Below are 17601 nucleotides of genomic sequence, written 5' to 3' on the forward strand. Positions count from 1 at the left end.
GCCCCCAACTTTTTGCCCTGTGTTTTAGCTGGTTTTGGACATAGTCGACCTGGGACCCTGCCAATCAGGACCCCAGGCCTACTGCTCTCTCTTTAAAATGGATTCCATGTACCCTAGGTACATTTCCAATTGGTACTGGGCCACCCTATCAGACCCTGTAACTCAGGGCATGGGTGTACCCAGGGCTGCCAGGGGCTGCAGCATGTATTGTGCCACCCCTGGCTGGCCTCCTAAATTTGACACAACTGGCTGCATGACAGCTGGGGCAAAGTCGTGTAATCACCCTTTGCTGTAGGTGTATTGTTCATACATTACCACCCGGATATCGTTTTAAGGCGTTGAGGTTAAAATTCCTTTGCCAATTGTGCCGTGATCTTGGGGAAGAGCTGTAGGTTGTCCGCCGAACCCGACACCTCCGTATGTGTGTCAGAGTTGCTGGCCAGGTCCCTGACTGTGCCCTCGTCGTGAGCGGCGAGTGCCTCCTCCGTCAGCTGTGCCACTTGCGATTGTTCCTCTGGACGGTTCTGTGTGGTTCGTCCCTTCGATGATGACCTTGTTGAGGGGGCCCGTCCAGTGTTGGGAACGGTGTGTCTCCGGCCTGTTGGGCTCCGACGTCCGTCGCTCCTGGTGTCCGCGAATGGGTCTTGCGAGGCCGGTGGCGTTAGCGTCACCTCCATCCACTCCTCTGCTTCCTCAGGCGAATCGAAGAAGTATGATTTGTTACCATGTAGGATCTTGAGGCGGGCGGGGAACAGGAGGGCATATTTCAAGTCTCTTTCCCATAACTTGCGTTTCACTCCCAAAAAGGTGGACCTGGCTCGTTGCACCGTTGGTGTGAAGTCAGGATACACAGAGATATTCTTGTCCTCGAAGCGAATCTGCGCTTTCTCTCGGGCTATGCGCAGCACTGAGTCGCGGTCTTTATAGTGAAGGAGGCGCGCGATTAAGGGACGTGGCGGTGCCCCTGGTTGCGGCGGTCTTGAAGGCATCCTATGCGCCCGTTCCACGCTGTATAAGGCAGTAAGATCTTCCGTGCCCACCATTTTCCTGACCCAGTCCTCCACAAATAGAGTGTGATTCCTCCCCTCGCTGCGCTCCGGAATGCCCAAAATGCGGACGTTGTTGCCGCGGGCTCGTCCTTCTGCATCGTCCACCTTGTCCCACAGCTGCTTGAGTTGTTTCTCCATGCCTTCCAGCTTCGTAGAATGTTCCATATGCTGTGGTATGAGATCATTCAGCGCTGAGACCCTCTCCGCAAGTTTGTTGTGATCTGCCCGGAGCAACGAGAGGCCCGTCGCCATGTTATCCATCCGTGACTCTAGCGCCTCCCTTGTGGCCCGTATTTCGTTGAGGTCCAATTTGGCGTCTTGCGTTCCCTTCCCTGTCGGTAGGATAATGTCTATATTAGAGGAGGCTAGTGGGTCCTCCGAGCCGGTGGACTGCATGTCTGTCGTCGTGCCGTGGTCCTGAGCCTTGCCCCTGTGTCTCCCCATCGACCTAGTATGCAGGCTGGCGTTGGAGCAAGCGCTCGCCCTGTTCCCAGCCCTTACAGCTTTGCGTCACACAACGTTCTGGGTCCTGAGCGTTTTCGCGGCCACCAACGCTACCTTGGGGGTGACAATGGTGGTAACCGTAAGTTGAGTGGAGTCGCCGGCCCTATGGCAGTGGCAGCGTTTCTGACGGGCGCAGTAGCGCTCCTTGCAGGGTTCTCTGTGCGGTTACAGTGCTGGCTTCAGTGAGGCGGCAGGTGTGGGCTGGTGTGTGACAGGAGGGGGTCTGTTAAAGGCAGGACAGAAGCGCCGCGTACCTGCCCCAGCAGAAGTGGTCCTGGAGGCGGCGATTTGCCACGTGGGGCGCTACGCAGCTGTGCTCCTCTATGCAGCTGTGCTCCTCTATGCTGTGCGGGGCTGCCACTGGCCAGGCGACTGCGGAGACCGCACAGGCTTAATGCTCTGTCCCCAGGGCTATGGCACCTTTGCTGTTGCACTGTGCTCCTAGACTTGCAGTCCTCGGCGCCGCCTGCTCGGGGATCTCGGAGCCCGGAGAAGAGGTAAGATGGCGCCCTCCAGCACCGCAGTGGCGTTGGTCTGCGCCGTGCGGCCGCCCCGTATCCCAGGCAGGTGCAAGAACTCCCGGGCGTCCCAGAGCTCATCTCTGTTCCCTCAGTCCCAAGCTCCGCACTGGTTCGCAGGTAAGTGCGGACACCTCCGCACCGCAGATTCGGGCGCCGGGCCGGTCCCGATGATTCGCCGGCTATGGACGGGGCAGGAAGGGTAGGGCGGACCTCCCTGGGCCCCCCAGTGGGGGGGGAAAGCTGTCCGGCGTCGGAGGGAGCAGGCGCTGGGTGTTGGGTGTTGGTTGTGGGCGCGCGGGAGAGCCCCGTGCCCTCGCTCACCTCTGGCGCACTTTCTGCAGTCCGCAGCCACCGCTCAGCAAGCAGGCCTCTGGGCAAATATAGGTCGCGGCTTTCCTCGTGTCGGTAGGCCTCAGCAACCGCCGCACTCCACCAGGGTGTTAGGCTGCGTCTGAGGAGGGCAGCACGCCGTCACAGCTCCCCGCTCGCCAGTTGAAGCTCCGGGTGCAAGATTGAGGTGGGTCGCGTTGCAGGTAGACAGGATGATTAGCTAGTTTCAAGGGCTTAAGGACGGAGCTCTATCACTCCACGTCCGCCATGATCGGCTCGTAGCCACGCCCCCCCCCTATTGCCGTTTAATGATGCCTTGTCTGACGTTCTTCTGGGCACTTGGTCCAGGCCCGCTATAGGTCCCCCTGTAGATAGGAACGTGGCCAGACGCCACTGCCCGGCTCCGGGCGACCCTTGCTTCCTGTCCACCTACCCCACTCCCGAGAGCCTGGTCATACAGGCCTCTAACTCCCAGACCGCATTCCCGACGGCTCCCCCAATCTGGAATCCAAGAGGTACGAACAGGGGTTGCGGTCAGTTAACACCGCGTGCCTCTTGGGCCATTATACCCACTCTCTGTGGGACACTGTCGCGGACGTGCTGCCACAATGTCCGGTGGAGGCCCGGACTAAACTCGCCCAAGCCCTTGCGGAGGGTCGAGATGCCGCACGGTATTCCATCGGGTGTGTACTGGATACAACGGACTCGCTAGGCAGGGCAATGGCAACGCCGGTGGCGATTTGTCGCCATGCCTGGCTGAGGTCCGCCAACTTTTCGACTGATGTCCAAAACACCCTTATGGACATGCCGTTTGATGGCCGTCACCTCTTTGGCGACAAGGCAGCCAGTGTGCTTGAGCGCTTTATGGACTCCAGGGCTACGGCCAAGTCCTTGGGCCTGTCTGCCCTGCACTAGCAAACTGCTGCCTTTCGCTCCTTTCGTGGTCAAGGAAGGAGCGCCCCCTCACGTCCCGCCAGCCTTTGGCCGCAGACTAACATCCAGCGCGGTGGCGTATGTGGTAACCACCGTGGCGGTGCCCGGGGACAACGGCGAGGCCAGTCCACATCCACCCCCGCAGCATCCGCCTCAAAGCCCTCCTAGTCCGAGCTTTCAGGCCCATTCGACGCCAGTGGGGGGCAGGGTTCGCCATCACCTCCTCCACTGGTGCTCCATCACATCGGACAGGTGGGTGCTGCAAATCGTCCGAAGGGGCTACTCCCTCCCCTTCAAGGCGACCCCTCCAGCCATGCCACCGCAGTACCACCGCGTGTCGTCGGATCACTTGCAACTTCTGCAAGAGGAAGTTAAGGCCCTCTTGGCCAAGGGGGCCATCAAGCGCGTTCCTGGGCCAGAAGTAGGGTGTGGTTGCTACTCCCACTACTTTCTGGTTCCCAAGAAGGGCAAAGGGGGCCTACGCCCTATATTGGACCTGCGGAACGTCAACGGCTTCCTCCGGGTGGAGAAGTTCAAGATGCTGACACTGGCTCAGGTCTTAGCTGCCCGGGACCTGGGAGACTGGATGGTAGCGTTGGACTTGTAGGACGCTTATTTACACATCCCCGTCCTGCCGGCCCACCGGCGCTACCTGCGGTTCACGGTAGGCCACGAGCACTTTGTTTACCGTGCTCCCCTTCGGCCTTACCAGCGCCCCATGGGTTTTCACGAAAGTGATGGTGGTGGTCGCAGCTCATCTCTGCAGGTTAGGGGTTTCAGCCTTCCCCTACCGCGACGACTGGTTGTTGAAGGCGGGCTCGCCCCAGACAGTCGTCAGCCACCTCCAGACAACGGCGGACCTCCTGCACCAGCAGGGGTTCTTCATCAATGTGCCGAAGTCACACATGTGCCCCTCTCAGAAGCTCCTCTTCATCGGAGCGGTCCTCGACTCGGCGCAGTTTCGGGTCCGGGATATTCAGGCTCTGATTCCAATCTTTCAGCCTTCATCTCGGGTCTCGGTCAGGTTGACACTGCGGCTTCTGGGGCTGATGGCCTCCTGCATCCTTCTGGTGCATCACGCCAGGTGGCGGATGCGGGCTCTGCCGTGGGACCTGAAGTTTCAGTGGGCCCAGCATCAGGGCAACCTGTCCGACCAAGTCATGATCTCGGAGGGCACTGCGAAACAGCTGCAGTGGTGGCTCACGGATGGCGATTGGGTCAGCGGCAGGTCCCTCTCCCTTGCCCAACCAGAGCACATAGTTGTGATGTACGCGTCCCTCCAGGGCTGGGGAGGCCACATGGGAGAGGCGGAGATCAGAGGCCTCTGGTCTCCAGCAGAGTCCCGGCTCCATATCAACCTTCTGGAGCTGCGGGCGATTAGTCTAGCACTGAAGGCATTCCTCCCCTCTGTCCGGGGGAGTGTAGTGCAGGTGTTCACGGACAACACCACCGCCATGTGGTACTGCAACAAACAGGGCGGGGTGGGGTCGTGGACCTTATGCCAGGAGGCTCTGCGCCTCTGGCAGTGGCTGGAACATCAGGGCGTGACCCTGGTGGTTCAACATCTGGCCGGTTCTCTGAACGCCAGGGCGGACGAGCTCAGCCGAAGGTGCATGATGGATCACGAATGGCATCTGAACTCGGACGTGGCGCAAGGCCTCTTTCTGCAGTGGGGAGAGCCTTGGTTAGATCTATTCGCCACCGGAGAGAACGCGCAATGTCATCAGTTCTGCGTGTTAGAATTTCCAAGGTGGCACTCGCTCGGGGACGCTTTTCGTCGTGAGTGGAGTTGCGGTCTGTTGTACGCCTTTCTGCCTATACCAGAGTGCTGAGGAAAATCAAGTGCGACCGGGCCCACGTCATCCTTGTGGCTCCGGACTGGGCGCGAAGGTACTGATATCCAGAGCTTCACATTATGTCAGTTGATCCCCCGATTCGTATGCCTCTTCAGGAGGACCTTCTGTCACAGCAGATGGGGACGGTCCTCCACCCGAACCTGTCCAGTCTCCACCTCCATGCTTGGAGATTGAGCAGCGACAGTTGAGGCCATTTGACTTGCCTCCTGAAGACTGTAATGTCATTCTGGCATCCAGGCAGATTTGTGGCATGGTGCACAGCAAAGGCTGTGGACCCTCTCAAACCCCCTCTCTCTGAGGTTCTCCTCTTCCTTCTTTCTGTTGTCCTGCAGGGCTCTGCTCTCGGCACTGTCAAGGGCTAACTTTCAGCCTTTTTAAGGCTACCTGATCAGCCTTCTGATCCCCCATTGTAAACAGATTCTTGAAGGGCATCACTCATATGTTCCCTCCTGTTACTTTTGTGATGCCCCAATGGTACTTGAACCTGGTTCTAACTTACTTGATGTGCGCTCCCTTTGAGCCGCTTCACAACTGTCCTCCATCTGGACAAGGTTGTATTGCGGACAAAACCCGCTTTCCTGCCAAAGGTAGTCACAGCCTTCCACATCGGGCAGTCCATCACCTTGCCCACCTTCTTTCCGCCTCCGCATCCCTCGAAAGAGGAAGAGCGGCTCCACCGTCTGTACCCAAAACGTGCGCTCTCTTACTATCTGGATCACACACGCCAGTTCCGGGTGGATGACCAACTCTTTGTTGGTTACGTGGGCGCTTAGAAAGGACAGCCGGTGCACAAGCGGACAATCTCTCAGTGGATCGTGTTGTGCATTCAAGCGTGTTACTCTTTGGCTAAGAAGGAAACTCCTGTTGGACTGAGGGCCCACTCCACTCTGGCCACGGCGACTACTACTGCCCTGGGCCGGGGAGTCCCCTTGCAGGACATTTGTCAGGCAGCTACGTGGGCCTCGCTGCACACGTTAGCAAGACACTACTGACTGGACAGCCAAGTCCGTAGGGGTGGCTTCTTTGACCGTTCCGTCCTCCAGGACTTTCTGGTGTGATAATTGGTTCGCAGACCCACCACCGGGGTTGGTATTGCTGGGGTATCTATTCTAAGGTAAGGAATCTATCTCTAACGTGTCTCTTTCAGATGCACATGTTACTACTTGTGTAACGATATCTGTAAGAGACATTAGTTAGTGATAGATTCCTTACCGACCCACCCATCCTCCCCGTTCCTCGAACCGATATCTAGGGTTAAGGTCATCCCCTTTCAGGGCCCTAGTTTCATGGCACCAGTATTGGTTCTATCATGGCTCTGCGTGTCTGGCGTGGAAAAGCTGTGTATAAGAACTGACGTCCGCGCGCGAGGGCCGTGTCGAAGTACTCCGGCGACGTCATTCCGACGCTCACGACGCCGACAACTGACGCGGAGCCGCGGACGACGCCTACCGACGCGCAGGGGTATTGCTACGCAAAAGTTTCCGGATCCAGTCTGACGCCTGGGGATATTCTAAGGTAAGGAATCTATCACTAACTAATGTCTCTTACAGGTATGTCGTTACACAAGTAGTAACTTGTGCGATAGGACACATTATGACGAATTAGAATCCATAATGCAGCACCTTCCTGATAAATACAAAAATAGGGCGAATGAGCTTATGCAAGAGGGTACAAACATCACCAATACCTCTATCCGCTGTGCCCTAGATGCAGCAGATACTGCTTCAAGGGCAATTACTGCCAGTGTCCTCTTACGTAGACCCGCTTGGCTACGCATTTCAGAGTTTAAACCTGAAGTACAAAGTGCCATCCTCAACCAACTTTTTGATGAGCAACACATTTGGGTCTAATGTGGACATATCCCTTGAAAAAATGAAAAAGGATAGGGACACAGCTAAATCTATGGGAGCCTTGCAGTTGCAAGCTCCCAAACGTTCTTTTCGTTGCTCATCCTACAGAGGCAACAGCAGGGGATACTCCTTAGATACTCCCTCTACCTTTTACAAAGCCCCTACCCGATCCACCTACGGTAAAGGCTACCAAAGAGGAGGTTACAGGGGTAATAACAAAGGCAGAGGCAAAACTAATAACTCCCGCTCTGCCTCCACCTCCGCCCAATGACTTTCCCCCACCGCATTCCACTCCATTTGGGGGAAGACTACAATTCCTTCCTGCATCAACATCACATCAGACAGGTGGGTGCGACAAATAATTCAGTCAGTTTACTGTCTAGAACTAAACATCTACCCCCCCCCCCCCGACATACCACCCAGACAAAGACCAATGTCACAAGAACATCTAGTTCTACTAAGACAAGAGGTAACCTCTCTCCTTCAAAAAAGTGCAATAGAATTGATTCCATTGCACCAACAAAACAAGGGAGTTTACTTCCTGTACTTTTTTTATCCCAAAAAAGTACTGCTCTCTGAGGCCTATTCTAGACCTCTGGCCACTAAACCTGTACATACAATCAGACCATTTTCACATGGTCACACTTCAGCAGGTCCTCCCTCTTCTGTTACAAAACGACTTCCTTGCTACCCTAGATCTCAAGGACGCCTATTTCCACATTCCTATTCACATAGCTCACAAAGTATCTCAGATTTGTACTAGACGGACAGCACTATCAATTCAAAGTACTCCTGTTCGGAGTCACAACAGCACCAAGAGTGTTTACCAAGTGCCTAGCGATAGTCATGCAACTCATAGGGATGATGGCCTCCTGCATATTCATAGTACTTCATGCAAGGCAACAAATGCGTCCTATTCAAGACTGCTTAGCAGGACAATGGAACCATTCTCAAGATCAATTAACAGACCTAGTGTTGGTAGACCGTGAAACTAAACCCCTCTCTGCAATGGTGGAACACCAAAAACCTTTCCAAGGGTCGACCGTTCCTAGTCCGTTCCATCAAATAGTCATGACCACGGATGCATCGCTCTCCGGCTGGGGAGCTCACCTACTGCAGCACACCATGCAGGGCAGGTGGCCACTGCAGCAAAAGTTACTCCACATCAATCACCTGGAGTTACTAGCCATATTTCTAGCCCTAAAAGCATTTCAAAAGCAAATCTCAGGCAAAGCTGTCTTGGTCCGCACAGACAACATGACAGCTATGTATTACATAAACAAACAGGGGGGGGACACACTCTATCTGCAACTCTGTTAGCGCAGCAGATATGGAGATGGGCTATACCACTAAAGATTTTTCTCTTAGCCCAGCATGTTGCAGGAGTACAAAACTCCATAGCAGATCTGTTAAACCGTCAAACGCCACAGATTCACGAGTGGGAACTTCATCCACAAGTTCTTCAACCATTCTTTCAAATGTGGGGAAAACCACAGATAGACCTCTTCGCTACTCACAAAAATGAAAAATGCCCAAGCTTCGCCGCCAAATGTCCACACCCGCTGTCCAAAGGTAATGCGATATGGATGAACTGGTCCAGAAGATTTGCGTATGCTTTTCTACCTCTCCCACTACTTCCGTTAGTGGTACGCAAACTACAACAGCATTCCCTGACACTCATTCTAGTAGCTCCAACTTGGGCCAGGCAACCATGGTACACCACACTGCTGCAACTTTCTGTAGTACCACACCAAAAACTATACCGGTCTCCACGCCTACTAACCCAGAACCATGGAGAGATCAGACACCTGGACACAGCTCAACCTAGCGATCTGGCTCCTGAAGTCAGTTTGTTTACTTTACCCTTCCCCCTGAATGTATGAATGTTATTAAAGAAGCTAGATGTCCTACCACTAGGGCATGTTATGCAGCGAAGTGTAAACGTTTTGTAATATACTGTAAAAACAACCACAATAATACTTTAAATGTGTCTATTCAACACATCATAGGATACTTACTACACCTCCAGAAACGTAACTTAGTGTACACTTCTATTAGACTGCACCTTGCTGCCATTGCAGCATACCTACAAAATATACAACAACGATCAGTTTTTTGAGTACCTGCCATTAAGGCTTTTATGGAAGGCCTCAAAAGGATAATTCCACCCAGTACACCACCTTCACCAGTGTGGAATTTGAACATTGTTCTTACAAGGTTAATGGGACCTCCATTTGAACCTTTACATAAATGTGAACTGCAATCTTAACTTGGAAAGTTGCTTTCCTAGTAGCTATTACTTCTCTCAGAAGAGTTAGTGAGATACAACCATTTACCATTCAAGAACCTTTTCTGTAAATGCACCATAATAAAGTTGTTCTACGAACTAATCCTAATTTCCTTCCAAAAGTCATTTCACCCTTTCATCTCAATCATTCTGTAGAGCTGCCTGTATTCTTCTGGCAGCCACAAACAGTCGCAGAAAGAGCTCTTCATACATTAGATGTCAAAAGAGCTTTACTTTACTATATTGAAAGAACACAACCTTTTCGCAAAACAACTCTGTGTCCTTTTCTCCACCACACAAAGGCAACCCTATCTCAAAATCGGGGATAGCTAGGTGGATTGTCAAATGTATACAAATTTGTTACCACAAAGCTAAACGTACGCTATCTGTTCCTCCTAAAGCCCATTCTACAAGAAAGCTAGGGGCTTCAATGGCATTTTTAGGAAACATTCCCTTGGATGACATATGCAAGACAGCTACATGGTCTACAACTCACACTTTCACAAAACACTATTGTGTAGATGTGCAAACTTAACAAGCTACTGTGGGTCAGGCTGTACTCAAAACACTGTTTCACACTACTGCAACAGATATGGGTAGTCGCCGCTAAGGGTGGGTACTGTTATATAATCTATGCACAGTGGGTAATCTGCAGCTTGTATGCCTCGAACGGAAAATGCTGCTTACTAGTATGCATCTGTTCTTGGCATGTAGAGCTGCAGAATTACACACGCCCACCCGCCTCCCCGGCTGCCTTTATCTGTTCCAGTATTATCTTGATTAGATTCAGCTTACATTGACATCCTTCCTTTTCCTGCAAAGCTCCATCATTTCCCTAATGGCGAAAAACAATCTGAGGATGGAGCCGATGCCCATGCACAATATGGTCCAAAGGAGGAGTCCCCTATCCCGTGACTTCCAAAGACTTTTCAGGACAACAACAAACTGCAAACATCCGGGCCCAACACTAGGTGGCGATCTGTGTACAGTGTTTGACTCTGCAGCTCTACATGCCAAGAACAGATGCATACTGGTAAATAGCATTTTCCATATACAGCTAGCGTCTATCTATCTATCTATCTATCTATCTATCTATCTATCTATCTATCTATCTATCTATCTATCTATCTATCTATCTATCTATCTATCTATCTATCTATCTCCGTCTAGGAGGCTAACAATGCAATAATAACTGCTTTTGCAAACACATAATGAATGTGTAAACCACAGAAGGGCAAGTACCACCTGAACTCTTTTTTTTTGAGTAAAAGTCATGAAAAACTGCAAAAGAGCAGACATTGTTAGCCTACAGGCTACATTGTAAACCAATAGCATAGAAAATGAAAACACTTGTGTGAGAAAGTGGCTCTATATATACTGGACCAGAATAAGGTACATTGTGTATAGAGTCCACAAACCCCAGAGGTATAACAGAGGTTAAAGTCAGGACTGACCTTACTCTCCCAAGTGGTAGCTTGGTCGAGCAGTAAGGTAGTACCAGAGGACAGTGTAAAGCATTTGTTGTACACACTTAGTCAGCAAAGGATTTCACACACTCGAGGACTGAACTCCAGGCCAATTGTTGTTATATCAAAAGATATAGTTTTATTTTTAGAACCAACAGGCATAAAAATATACCTTACTTGATATGAGTACTCCTGTAACTACTTTGCAAAGAGGCAATAAACTTTGTGAATACAATAGATCTAGGGTTTGCAGTAAGCAACACCGTTCTAAACAAACTTTAGCATTGAATTCAATGGGTTTTCATCATATAAGTACAGTTGATTACTTGGTAGATCACTGGAGTAGTTCCAGGACTAGATCCTAGATTCAGCCCTGGGGTCTAAGCTGAAACCAATTCAGTAAAATCGTTTTTTTACAGTAGTGATTTTTCAGTAATATAAAGCGGTTTTAAAAGTTCACACTTAGAAACTTTTCAATCAAAATCTTGCAATGTTATCCAATGGGAAAAAATTAAGGTTGCATGTAAAGTATGATCTCGTTACTTTTGTAATCCAGTACTAGGCTCCTGGGTCCAGTACTGAGGTCTCAACTTAAAACGGGTAAGTAATTGCGTTTCAGTATTTCGTATGATTTTTAAAGAATATTTCAAGTTTTCAAAAGTAGACAGAAGAAATTTCAGCGAAAAGCAGACAATGGATTCCTATGGAGAAAAAACAGATTACTAGTAAACCCGGTAAGGATTACTTTTGCGGTTCAGTACTGGGCTACAAGGAACAGCACTGGCTTCTCCCCTGATCACAGGTGAATACTTCGGAATTCGGGTGATTTTATATGAATATTTTTAGTTTCCTAAACTTCACACTTCGAAGATTTTTCGAGTCAAACCATTCAATGTTATCCAATGGCAGGTAAGTGAGTTATCGGTTGCCAGGTAAGTTTTTGGCTGGTGAAGTTAGGGTTCTGAGCATAGACGCAGGGGTCCCCCAGTGTCAGGTAAGTACAGTTAGTTCACCCCCAGCGGCACAGGGGCGGCTGGGTGCAGAGGTATTTAGGCCCAATGTTATCCAATGAAGGAAAGGGGGCCTCCGGTTGGTGGCTGCTGGCTAGCAGGCCACATGACTGTGGGAGCTGAGCTCCGGGTCACTTGCCCAGGGCAAAAGGGGAAGTAGGATAGGACAAAGGTGGCACAGCCAGCGGCACTCGGACGGCTGGGTGCAGGGTACTCTTGAGCCGTCGGACGCTCATTGTTATCCAATGGGACAGGTCAAAAGGGAAAAAAGGCTGCAGGTTTGGGCACAGAGACTCTCCAGGGGCGACAAGCACTTAGAGAGCTAAGTTGGGATCTTGGAGCACAGGTAGGTACCCCAAAGGGAGTCACAGGGGGCCGAGGGGTGCCGGGTGCAGGGGTGTCTTTGCGTGTCGGAAAGCTTACCCTCAGCTGGTCGCGGTTGGGGTGGCCCCTGGTTCTGAGTCTGCAGGCGTCGTCTGGTTCATTGAGGAGGGTTTTTAGGCACTAAACTTTGGGTCCCAGTCGCCGGGGGGGGGGGGGGGATGTCCTTCTGGTCTTGGTTCACTTGGACACGGGCCGGGCTCAGAGCCAGGGCTGGTCCGGAGATTCCTGGCTGGCACCAGGGGAGTTGTTGCAGCAGAGCCAGCCTTCAGTGTAGCCATTATGGTGCTGTGGAGTTCGTAATGACGACCTCCCAGCACCATATACTCTTAATGGCATCACTGCACTTAGAGTTGCTAGGAATGGCCCTGGGCACTGTAGGGGCACAGGGCTCATGCACCTGTACCCACACCTCTGGCATAGGGCACCCAGCTAGAAGTGTGACCGAAGTATGCCAGGGCAGTGGGCTCTGTGGGCATGGCACACAGGGATGTGTGCCATGTCGACTCTTTGTTTAGTTCTGTACTTAGCCGCTCAGCCTGCAAAGGCAGTGTGGGGGTGTCAGGGTACAGGGCCCCTGAGGGTGGCACAATAAGTGCTGCAGCCCTCAGGGGTCTTCTCTGGTCACCATGCCCTGGGCACCTAGGGTACCATTTACTAGGGGCTGACAGGTGGCCAGAGATGCCAAGTAACTCCCCTCCCTCAAGCGCCTTGAGACCCTCTGGGTGAGTAGTGCGCTATACAAATTTTTGAACTTGAACTTGGTACCTGATTGGCAGGAACCCTGGGCACACTCAGTCAAAGTACATCAGCAGTTCAGAAAAAAATGGGGGCATACCAATACAAGAAAGTGGCACTTTCCCACAACTTGCACACCAAAATGGGCACCATGCCTTTCAGGCAGCCATGCCCCCCAGCTTCCCATCATGCCTCAGGGGTGACAGGTCAGTTGTCCTTTCCTGCTCCTTCAGTCAGGACCCTGGATTCGCAGCTCTTCCTTTTTTGACTTTTCTGTCAAAAATATTCTACTATTTTGTGGGGTTTTTCTACTTCACTCGACGTCTTTTGACTTTAGAGTGAGGGGTAAACCTTTTTGGTGTGCCAGAAAAGGTTATGTTCGAGGCATATGAGCTGCAGATAGTACACTGTGCATTAGATCGCCACCTGGTGTTGGGCTTGTATGATTGCAGGTTGTTGTCTTCTTGGAAGAAGTCTTTGCTAATCCCGATAGGTGACTCCCCATTTGGACAATACTGCGCATGGGCATCGACTCCAACCTCAGATTGGTTTTTTCCACCACTGGGTTTGGATGAAAGTTTCTCTGCTCCGGCCAGAAACCGTTTTTCTGCAACTTCGACGCGCAGAACCTCGTAAAACAATTACTGCATGCCTTCGACATCGGCACCTTTCAACGCCAAAGTTTCCATTCCGGTCATCCAAGTGGGCCTTTGGGCCTATCTACGCCGTGCGGCCTACAACATATGGAAAGGACTCCGTTCTGAAAATGCCCGAAATGTCAAGCAAAGTTTCCACATAGCGACCACCACGAGGTCTGTAACCTCTGTCTGTCGCAGGACCACGAGTCGACCTGCACAGCCTGTGCTTCCTTCCGCTCGAAGAAAACCATCCGAGACCGGAGGGCCCATCTACACGAGATGAGGAGATCGGCCCCAGCACCGGAAGACATCTTCGACGACGAGGCTCCACTTGTTCCTGAAGAAGACTCACCGGATCTCCAGATCGTCTCCGAGGCAGATGACTCGGACGACTCCCATTCCATCGGGTCAGCGCGTGAGTACTACTGCCCCTGCACCACATAAGCCCAAGCAGAAGGCAAAGGTCAGCACCCCGCCCGCTGGGCCCAGTCGAGACTGATCATCTACTTCGAAAGTCCTGCCTTCAGGCTCGACTCAGAAGAAATCTTCCACGCCTTCCGGTGCCTCGACACCGACCAAGAGTCTTCCCTCGGCTCCGAAACAATGTCCTCCGCCTTCCGGTGCCTCGTCACCGAACAAGACTCTGTCGACACCGAAGCCAAAACACCCTTCGGCTCCGACACCGGAAGAAGTGCCGAAACCGAAACATGTTTCGGTCCGGAACCAAAAGACGCACCTGCTCCAAAGCCGCACGCGGTGCCAAAAACCACACAGCCTGATTCCGATGCCTCCGAGCCCCCGAACATGCCTTCCAAGCCACAAACCCTAATCCACAGGACCCGCTAATACCTCCTAAGGCTAAATACACTCGACAACCTATGCAGGCACCGAAAAAATCAGCGATGAAGAAGATTGCTCCTCAAGAGGACCTTTTTCGACCAGATCCTCAACAGAAAGATCTGCATCGACCCGAAAACCGGTCATGTTGGTGCCACACCTCTCAAAAAGAGACTTGCAGCTACATCACCTACACATGTGGTTCCTGCCAAAAAACTGTGCAACCTCTCCTCTGCACTTTTCCTTTCCTGTCTCTCCTCCTTCTCCCGTTCCTCCCTATATTTCGCCTCAAAACTCTCCTATACAATCTCCATTGTCACCACATTCACCACAGAATGATGATGAATATGATTTAGGTGGAGGGGACTGGGAAGGCGACACTACATACCCTGGAGGTGAGGGCACATGAAATTTTCCATACACAAAACCTGCGTCTGGGTTGGGTTTTCCATACCCTGCAAATGAACCTGATGTCCCTGAGGCACCCTTATACCCATCTAAACCTTCTCCTCCTGAGGATACTATTGGGTTTGGCCAGCTGATCAACAGAGCTGCTACATACCTTGGTGTCCCCATGCATTCTGATGCCTTTGAGGAAGATTTTCTCTTAGATACTTTTGAGCAGTCTCCGAGATCCGCTCAAATTCTTCCCATGATCAAAGGGGTGGTTAGGCATGCTACTGAGGTCTTTAAAGATCCTGTGCGTACCAGAATTTTAAATCCCAAAATTGAAAAGAAATCTAGACCTGCACCCTCAGACCCAGTCTATATTAAACAACACCTACCACTAGACTCATTAGTGGTGTCCAAAGCACGTAAAAGGGCCAATTCTCAGACTTCTGGTGAAGCACCCCCGCCTGACAAAGAATCCAAGATTATTGATGCGTCAGGCAAGAGAATAGCTGCGCAGGCTTCCAATATATGGCACATAGCTAATACGCAAGCCCTCCTCTCTCGCTATGATAGGGCTCACTAAGACCAATTGGAGAAATTGCTTGAACACCTCCCAGATCAGTACAAAGATCAAGCTACTGACATCCTACAGGAAGGCAAGTTAATATCTAACGCTTCCATCAAATGTGCACTAGATGCCGCATACACGGCATCTAGGGCTGTTAATACCAGTGTCGTTCTAAGGAGACATGCGTGGCTACTTATGTTCGAGGCATGTGGGCTGCTGAATTCATATCTGTGCATAGATCGCCACCTAGTGTTGGGTCCGGATGATTGCACATTGTTGTCCTGGAAGAGTCTTCGAAGTATCACGAGATAGGTGGCTCCTCCCCTGGACTACAGTGCGCATGGGCATCGCCTCCATCCCCAGATTGTTTTTTTCCGCCATTGGGTTCGGATGTGTTTCGGTTCCCTCTGTCGGAACCGATAGTTGTTCTATTTCTACTCGAGACCAAAAGGTCTTTAGGCTGGGCGTCGGTATAGTTGCGTGCGGGTTTTCTTTCTGACTCTCAGCTCCGATTTCTTGCTGCCCTTCCACGTGCCTTCGGCGCGGACGGGCCTACATTACACCTCTAGTCATGGAGCGGACTCCATTTAAAAAGTGTCCGCTGTGCCACTCAAAATATTCGCACCTCGACGTGCACCCTGTGTGCAATACCTGCTTGTCGCCGGATCACCGCGAGGACACCTGCATGGCGTGTTCGAAATTCCGGAGCAAGAAGACACTGAAAATTCGCCGGGCCAATCGACTCCAGGCTCAACTATCGGCTGCGGCGCCCCCTCCAGAAGACATTTTCCAGGAATCTGTCGAGGTAGAAGACGACGCGCAAGACTCGGACTCCGGTCCCGTGTACGATGAGGAGACCTACGACGCGGGTGAGGAGGACTTTGACGAAGTCTCCGACGAGGTAGGGGACGACGATCAGGCTTGTGCCACGATGGGGGATAGCTCAGAGGAGGAGCATCCCCAACCAGACTCAGGGGTTATACCCCTTCAAACGGCCCAGGTCGAGGGATCGCCTTCGGGCCTTACCCAAGATCTCACTATAAGTCCTACGTCCCCGCCTCCGGGCCCGGTCACGGACATTTCGGAACCATCACTTCAGTTGATAAAACCGAAAGTGAAGCCAACTGGTCACGCGCCATCGGATCCGAAACCGAAACCGAAAGTGGCGCAGGTGATGAAGGTTCTGGAGGCGTCAAATACAAAGGCATCCAAAATGGCCGACCTGAAGCGTCGCGCCAAAATGGCCGACCCGAAACCATCCGGGTCGGCGCCGAAGGCGAAGATCTCAGATGCGGCTGCATCGGCGCCGAAAGGGGTCGTGGACCCGAAGACGGCTCCGAAGAAACGTCAGGGCGACGACGCCGATGGGCATGGGCCGCCGGCACCGAAGAAAGTGCCCTCTGTCGTTGTGGATCTCGAGGATGAGGATTCGCTCGAGCCAGTCCAGCCCTCTCCAGCCTTCACAAAGAAGGTGGCGGAATCCTTGCAGCGGATTCGAAAAGCCGGGGTGGTTCCCGCTCAGGACACTGTGGCGCCTCAGACTACCGCGGGCCACAAGCCTATCCGTTTCACTCTCCCGCCCAAGTCGGCGCCGAAGGCCTTCGCGCCGAAGCCGGGCGGACCCGCTAAGGAACCATTGACACCCAAAGCTGCCTCAGCGGTGCCAAAGCCTCGACTCCAGTCACTTGCGGTCGAGGAACGTCGTGCGGTGTTCATCGACGCCAACACCGGAAAACTGTCGCTCCTCAAGAGGAAGATCACGACGGAGCCGGCGTTGGAACCCTTTAAGATCCCTCTTAAAAACAAAAAGGACTCTGCGGGATCTTCGGCTATGGTGGAACCTGTGTCCCCCCAGGCCCTGGGGCATTCGCCGGCGCATTCAGTCGCAGTCGATGCCGACGAGGAGGATGCCGAGTACACCTATCCGGCGTACTCGGATCCGGAGGAGGAGCCTGTGCCCTGGACCACCGGGGCCGACAACGAGGACCCGCAGTCGGGTCAGGACACTCAGCTTTTCGCCGCCAAGACGTCCCCTACAGAAGACTCGGCGGCCTTCAATGCACTGATAGAGAGAGCTGCGGCCAACCACGACGTCGAACTACACTCCGACCCCGTGGATGTGGACTTCTTGTTCGACACCTTCTCGGTGGCTGAAAAGTCGGTCAAAACGCTGCCGATGCTTAAGGGGGTGCTCAAGCATGCCGCAGAGGTCTTCAGGGAACCCACACGGGCGCGTGTGG

The 17601-nt window shown here is 52.4% G+C and overlaps 1 protein-coding gene across 3 annotated transcripts in view; it reads left to right on the plus strand.

Moving 5' to 3' along the window:
- The window catches only part of LOC147711676 (nucleolar RNA helicase 2-like), a 490700-nt gene that overhangs the window by 209567 nt on the left and 263532 nt on the right, over positions 1-17601 (plus strand). The gene's annotated exons all lie outside the window — the stretch shown is intronic.

This window comes from Lissotriton vulgaris, chromosome 5, assembly GCF_964263255.1.
Source record: "Lissotriton vulgaris chromosome 5, aLisVul1.2, whole genome shotgun sequence".
Taxonomy (NCBI): domain Eukaryota; kingdom Metazoa; phylum Chordata; class Amphibia; order Caudata; family Salamandridae; genus Lissotriton; species Lissotriton vulgaris.